This window comes from Capricornis sumatraensis, chromosome X, assembly GCF_032405125.1.
Source record: "Capricornis sumatraensis isolate serow.1 chromosome X, serow.2, whole genome shotgun sequence".
In the NCBI taxonomy this organism is placed as follows: Eukaryota; Metazoa; Chordata; class Mammalia; order Artiodactyla; family Bovidae; genus Capricornis; species Capricornis sumatraensis.
This window is the reverse complement of record NC_091092.1, coordinates 3899032-3906411: the sequence shown is the minus strand read 5'-3', so window position 1 is coordinate 3906411 and position 7380 is coordinate 3899032. Positions and strand designations below refer to the sequence as shown.

At 43.4% G+C, this 7380-nt stretch overlaps 1 pseudogene; it reads right to left on the bottom strand.

The window, feature by feature from the left end:
* Positions 1 to 332: 332 nt before the first annotated feature.
* Positions 333 to 1466, bottom strand: LOC138071006 (E3 ubiquitin-protein ligase SIAH1-like; annotated as a pseudogene).
* Between the last annotated feature and the right edge of the window lie 5914 nt (positions 1467 to 7380).

The following is a 7380-nucleotide window of genomic DNA, read 5'->3' as shown; positions in this document are numbered from 1 at the left end:
AACCCAGTATTTTTCAACAGTACATTCAATCTACCATAAACAAAACTTCAGAATTAGTTTTCAAAGGTTCCTATTTTAATTCCAAAGATGCCCATCTCGGGTATAAATATACCTATATTTTCTAGTGGTTTACTGTTGGCTTATTTTAAATCTATTAGTGTTATTACATGCAACTGTTTCCTGTATTTAACACCCTTTCATCTTCTATAGCTTAATGTCTCTAGCTTCAACCTACCCAAAGTTTCTGGTTGGTAGGAAGACAGGTGCCTTATTCTCTGTGAAACTGAATGTATTGGTTTTAAACACTTGTCAGAAAATGTTTGATCACCATTTCAAGTCATGGAAATAGTTACATTGATGCTTAAATCGCCATTTTCTGCGAAAAGTTCTGCAACTCTGGGGTATAAAACTAGGCAGTCACAGTTCAGAAACGCTGTTTCCATTCGCTCATGAATAGATAGAGGCGTGGCTTCCCACATCAATCGCCGTCTCGTACCATTTAGCTCAAGTCGATAAGTAAAATGTTCAGCTTGCTCGCGTGTTCCTACCAGCTGGACAACGGCATAGAATTTCGGGAAACTGTCGTGGATTTCCAGTTTCTCCAAAATTAGTAAGAACTGAGACCCAAAACAGGACTGCACCATCACCCTGTTAAGGGTACCAGCCAGATTAATGTTGACTGCAAGGAAAACGACAACTTCTCCCTGCAGGGTTATAACGGAGTTGTTATAGTGCTGCATCACGTGTGGTACAACGGCATCCATGGCGCCTTGCCACCCACAGGAAGTGCCAGGGCAAGGGCAACGACAGGGCCTAAACTCACAGTGTTCTTCGTGGTCTGCTTTTTCTTTGGGTGGCACGGTTGCTCCGCATCCAGAAGAGGCGTATCTACACGGGAAGAGTACTAAATCGGCCACTCTCTCCATGGCCAAGTTGCGAACGCCTGTCAGCGGGTCCTGGCAAGTTGGACAATGGGTGGGCCTTGAGCGGCATTCACTGCAAACGAGGTGGCCATTCTGGCACTGTGTAATTGGAGGCAAGACATGGTTCAGACACACCGGACACTCAAAAAGACTCGCCAAGGCACTGTTGGACACAGTGTTGTCAGTCATTTCTGTGGGGGAGAGCGCACCTCGACCTCGGTCCTGGTTCACACACGCTCCGTCGTCGCCGCCGCCGCCAAGGCCCACCAGCGAGGGCCACGCCACCGCCACCGCCTCTGCCTCGTGTGGCTCGCCGCTGACGTTAGAGAGTGCGCCACCAACGGGCGCCCACCAACGGTCGTCGCGGCTCCCGACAGCCCGCCTTTCTCGAGCCCGCGCGCGCTCCCGAGCCCGCGCACGCTCCCGAACTCGCGCGCGCTCGCGCCAAATACCTCACACTCTGGCGGCCGCCGCGGGGAAGCGCGGCCCGCGCGCCTGCGGCCCCAGGGGGCCAACAGGAATCTTTTTAAAGGAGTAGGTCATTGTTAGAATCAGCATTCCTTGCCCAGAGCCATTTTGCGTGTTGGGTCATAGAACAGTTCTAGTCCTAGTAACTGTCTACAATCTGGTGACCTTATGGAAAAAGTATGAAATGAGAGCTGCAACAGGAATAATCCAGACTTTAAAAGATTAAATTAGTACTTAGCTACTTTTCATGTATAAAGGTGCTTTTCAAGCACTAATCAATCCGCTTAAAACCTCTGTGAGCATGGCTGGACTAGGAGAAACTCAGAGTTTGAAGAGAGAAAAGTGAGAAGTTTCTGCCGCTGCTGCTGCGTCGCTTCAGTCGTGTCCGACCCTGCGCGACCCCACAGAGGGCAGCCCAGCAGGCTCCTCCGTCCCTGGGATTCTCCAGGCAAGAATATTGGAGTGGCTTGCCATTTCCTTCTCCAATGCTTTGATGCATGCTAAGTCACTTCAATTGTCTCCGACTCTGCGCGACCCCTTGGACAGCAGCCCTTCGGGCTCCACTGTCCACAGGACTTTCCAGGCAAGAATATTGGAGTAGGTTGCCATTTAGTGGAGCTGTATTTTTCCATAACTCGTCTCCAGGCAGAATCTCCTAAATAGGTGTCAAATAATTCTGCTTATCGGAACAGTCAGGCTGTTCTGTAGATTAAAAAAAAAAATTCAGTTTTGCCTGAAACCCTTAGGAATAACCTAAAGTCTTATCCCACAGTGAACCAAAATCTCAGAATTGAGAAATCAAGGAAGCCCAGAACTATCCTGGATATTTGTACATATTCAGGGTCAGTGATGGACTAGAATAACACCAAATACACTGCTTTTAACTAGAATTGGACATATTGCTAAGGAAATCACCAGTTGCATCAGCATGTCTAATTCCGTGCAGGTCAGTAATTCATCTCTGACCATGGCAGTTTCGTCAATCTTCTGGGATGAGGGAATGCACGTGGGTGCCACTGACTGCTACTGGCAGGCCTGAGGCGTTGACAAGAGCGAAGACCAAACTGAAGGGAAGAAGCGGTTGTGGTAGAAGATCACCAGCAAATTCATAACATGTCAGCCATAATTTCAACCAGTGGCCCAGAGAGCAGGGAGATGAATCTGTTAGAACAATGGATGAGTAAGAATAAATACCGGGAACAGGTCATGCTGGAAGTACAGGAAGAATTGGAATAGCGTATTCACGTGGGAATCGCGTCAGAAGCCAGGATATTGCAAGTAGATCCACTCTATTGAAACTCAACCCAAGAAACATGTCAAACTCACGTGGGGCATTGTGGCATGGGGTAACAGTACAACTACCCACACACACAGCACTTACACACACATGCACACACTTCTAGCCCCACATGGCTGTTCTATATTTTTCCATTTCATTATCACTTCCTAACATGCTTCACAATCAACTTAACCATGTTCTCTCTCTCGCTCCCTACAGAATGGAAGGTACTGAGGTAGACAGGTTGGTATGTTTTCTTCATTGATGTATGCATATACAACAGTGCCTGGAATATGATAGGCTCTCAAGAACTACTTGCTGACTAAGTGATTTTTAAGAAATGAGCGTGGGAACTCATTCCAGAGTGCCTTAGTGAAGGGTCAAAACACCCTGAGCTCAATATGATGCAGTATTCATGAACTGCTATTTCTATAGTCATGTGGACTCTACTTTTAAGTATAGGTTCTTGGGACTTCCCTGGCAGTCCAGTGGTTAAGACTCCTCGCTTCCCCTGCAGGGGGCACAGGGTTCGATCCCTGGTGGGGAAACTCTCTGCATGCTGCTTGGCATGGCCAAAAGAGGAAAAAGAAAGTACAAGTTCTCTCTGTCTGCTGCTTTTTAGACAAATAGAACGGAGACCCATCAAAGTGAGCTGAGGAAAGGGGAGAGCAACAGGAAAGGGGTTCAGAGGATACTGAAGGGTGAGGGGATGATCTAGTCTGTAGGGCCCTGTTGTCCATTGTAAGGAGTTTGGCTTTGAGTCCAAGTGAGGTGGGATGCCACTGGAAAGTTTTGAGGAGTAGAGTGACTTGATCTGACATATATTTGAACAGAATCTCTTGAGATGCTGTGTGAAAAATAAACTAGAGGGGCAAAAAGGCCAAAGCTGGCAGACCAGTGAAGAGACTACTACAATAATCCAAAACACAGATGATGATGGCTTGGAATTGAGTGGTAGCACCAGAGGGTTTGAGAACTGGTCAGATGGAGGGTATCTTTTGAAGGTATAGCCAGTGGGATTCCTTGATGGATTGGATATGGTGTTTGATAGAAGGAGAATGAATCAAGGAAGATGATAGTGGTTTTGCCCTGAGCAAATGGAAGAAAGGAAATATCATTTTATTGAGACAGGAAAAACTTGGTTGTTGAATGATTGAGGATGTTTAAAAAAATACTTTGGGGATTTTAATGCATTTTCAGATCATGTTTCTTCCTTCACTGAGGCAGGATGGTCGTGGTGGTGGATACTAATCATTTCACTGTTGATTGTGTAAGTCAACAAAGCTGTGAGTAGGGTTTTGAGGGGTTGATTTTTGTTTTTACTCCTGAGACTAAATATGATCCAGTACAAAGAATATTCAGAATATCTATCAAGGAAGGAATAGATTTTATTATAGCAGATTAATGAGCACATTAAGATGAGTTCATTTAGTATTTTACTATGAAATTCACCAAAAGAAATGAAGTAGTTTTGGTGCTATTGGTCATCTTAAATTCACTGATACCAGGAAACTGTAAATTAAATATATGTATGCACACAAGGTGGAAACCACTAGCAGAAACAAGATCAGAGTGACAAGAAGCCACGCTATGTTAAACTGAAAACGCTACAGGCACATAACTCTGAAGTTACACTACTTTCTGCAAGGGAAATCTTAAGGAGTGTGTTACTGATTTCACTTTTGTGGAAAATCTGTACAAACTGGGTATGGTTAATATTATGGCCTTTGTTAAGAAAAAAAAAAAAAAATTAAAGACATACTCATCTCCTTTGTTCCAGAACTCCACTTCTACTAATTTCTCCTGAGGTGATATTAAGAACATGCACAAAGATTTACCTCCCAGAATGTTCCTCAGGGCTTTTGTTATAATAAAAATTGGAGACCATTTAAACAGCTAATTCTAGAGTATTTGAATAAATGATGCACATTCATTCAGTGGAATAGTATACAGCCAGTTCAAACAATATTGTCAAAGTGCACATATTAGTACACAAAAACCTGCCTGACATATTGAGTGAAAAAACAAGTTAGAAGACAAAATTGCATATGACCCCATTTGAAGACCTGTGCAGTTAATCTATTTTGAACAGAAAAATTCTGCAAGTGGATTCCGCAAATGGTAACTGGTCATCACTGGTGGGATTATGGACAGTTTCTATGATTATCTCTATTTACCAAAATAAATCTGTGCTGCATTTATCATAAAAATATACAAATGCATGGAACAACAGTGATTACATTAGACAGAGATATTTCATGCTTTAGAAAGATACACAAGTCTTGTTTTCCCTGGAGACACACCATTGTTCATGAATCACAGGATAAACCTTTAACAGCATATTATTCCTGGCACTCGCTGGCTACAGTATTTCTGATTGCTGCTGCTGCTGCTGCTGTGTCGCTGCAGTCGTGTCTGACTCTGTGTGACCCAATAGACGGCAGCCCACCAGGCTCCCCCGTCCCTGGGATTCTCCAGGCAAGAACACTGGAGTGGGCTGCCATTGCCTTCTCCAATGCTTGAAAGTGAAAAGGGAAAGTGAAGTCGCTCAGTCGTGTCTGACTCTTCGGGACCCCCTGCACTGCAGCCTACCAGGCTCCTCCGTCCATGGGATTTTCAAGGCAAGAGTAGTAGAGTGGGTGGCCATTGCCTTCTCCGATTTCTGATTGAGATTAGTATAAATAATGAGTCGCCAAATTCAGGGCTCTCACAAAAAGCCCTTCCAATGTGAGAAATGTGGCTAAAGTTCATAAGATGACTTTTGGTGTTTTAGCAATTAACGTAATTATTTAAGCAAATAACAATTAGGATGAATTCTCAGAGAACCTTGTGTGCTTTTTCATTAGCTATACAAAAAAAGTGCAGGGTGTGTGTGTGGCGGGTGGGGTGTAGATTTGGAAGGAAACTCTCAATAGAAATGAGAGAGCAGAGAGCCAGTTTCTTTAATTTTGTCACCTTTTTCTCCATCTGGCCAGGCAAATGATGCAGAAATGGCCAACAGTAGATTATGCTGGGTGATCAGGGGGCAGAAGCAACGTGGATAATTGAAATCCACTGATAATCCAGAAACCTAGTTTTACCAAATAGTTGCAACCACCTCGTGGACAGAACCCTTTAGTAGAGCTGCTAATGAGAAGCATAATTGAGTGGTTTGAGTTCATCTGCTTTCAGTTATCCTTTGCAGGTGCTAATGAACAGTGAGGTGGTCAAAAGGCTGTCAGCCAAAGGGAGTGGTAGGAGCAAAAGCAAGACATGGATAAGACCAGAAACTGGATAATCAGCCTCAAAATGGGTGAGTGGACTACAGTGAGGATCAGCTCTTGATTACCTGCTTAACTAAACTCCACAAAGATATATGTCATGAGAACAGGTCTTCATATTAAGGGTTTTCATGTATGCAGAGTCTATCTTGGCTGATGTGATTTGTCTATGGTCTTAGAAATTCTCTATACTGCAGTGATTTTCCTGGACAGCAATGATAGGCTATTTACTGTCAGAGCACAGCTAATCAACTGCAGGCTCCTCTGCTAAATATGGCCAACAGACTGCTTATGAGTCAGGACTCTGGCAGACGGCCCTTCTTTTGGACCAATGGGAATGTGATTGACTCTCTCCCATGCCTTTCTGGGAGACGATATAAGCATTGCTGGTATCCACATCCTTTTGTTTTTGTTATTCCTCCAAATTCGTGCTTTAGTAAACAGCCTTTGGAAAGTACTGTTATGGTGAACATTTTGTGGTTTATGGTAAGCATTTGGTTTTCAAGAACTGTTGAAAACAAATGTTTCTAGACTGCAGTTATTTGCAAGTATTACACAATAAACTCTAATCTTTGTAACTAAAACTCTATCTATGTTTGATTAGCAATTAAGCTCTCAAATAGTTGTGAAAGTAATTTTCTTTCATAAGGCTGTACTTTAGGACAAATTACTTGATACATTCACTAATATTCAGAGCTTCTCAACTATATCTACATACGATTATGAATGTAGCTCTTTGTGGTGGTAGCAAAACTGATTTCCATTTTTGGCAGTAGCTGGAGAAAAGTACACTATAAACTATCTGATATTTGTAAATAAAACTGTAACTGCACATGAATATTTATTATGTTTTCTAGAGCAATTGTGAGAGTACTCTCCATTCATAAGACTTGTTTTGAGGAAATGAGGTTTTGAATCATTTTGGCGTCAACTGTTCTTTCTTGAGGCTGTCCTATGATAGTGGGTCCCTTTGCCCATATTGTGAGTGGAAGGGCAAATGAACTAGTTTCATATAATGTGAATTAAGTCACTTGAATATTCGCAATAACTCGTTAACTTTTGCTTTCAGTTCAGTTGATTTCAGTCACTGGGTCACATCCGACTCTTTGTGACCCCATGGACTACAACCCGCCAGGCCTTCCTGTCCACCACCAACCCGCAGAGCTTCCTCAAACTCATGTCCATCAAGTCAGTGATGCCATTCAACCATCTCGTCCTCTGTCATCCTCTTCTCATCCTGCCTTGAATCTTTCCCAGCGTCAGGGTCTTTTCCAATGAGTCAGTTCTTCGCCTCAGGCGGCCAAAATGTTGGAGCTTCAGCTTCAGCATCAGTCCTTCCAACGAGTATTCAGGACTGATTTCCTTTTGGATTCAATGGTTTGATCTCTTTGCTTTCCAAGGGACTCTCAAGAGTCTTCTCCAACACCACAGTTCAAAAGCATCAATTCTT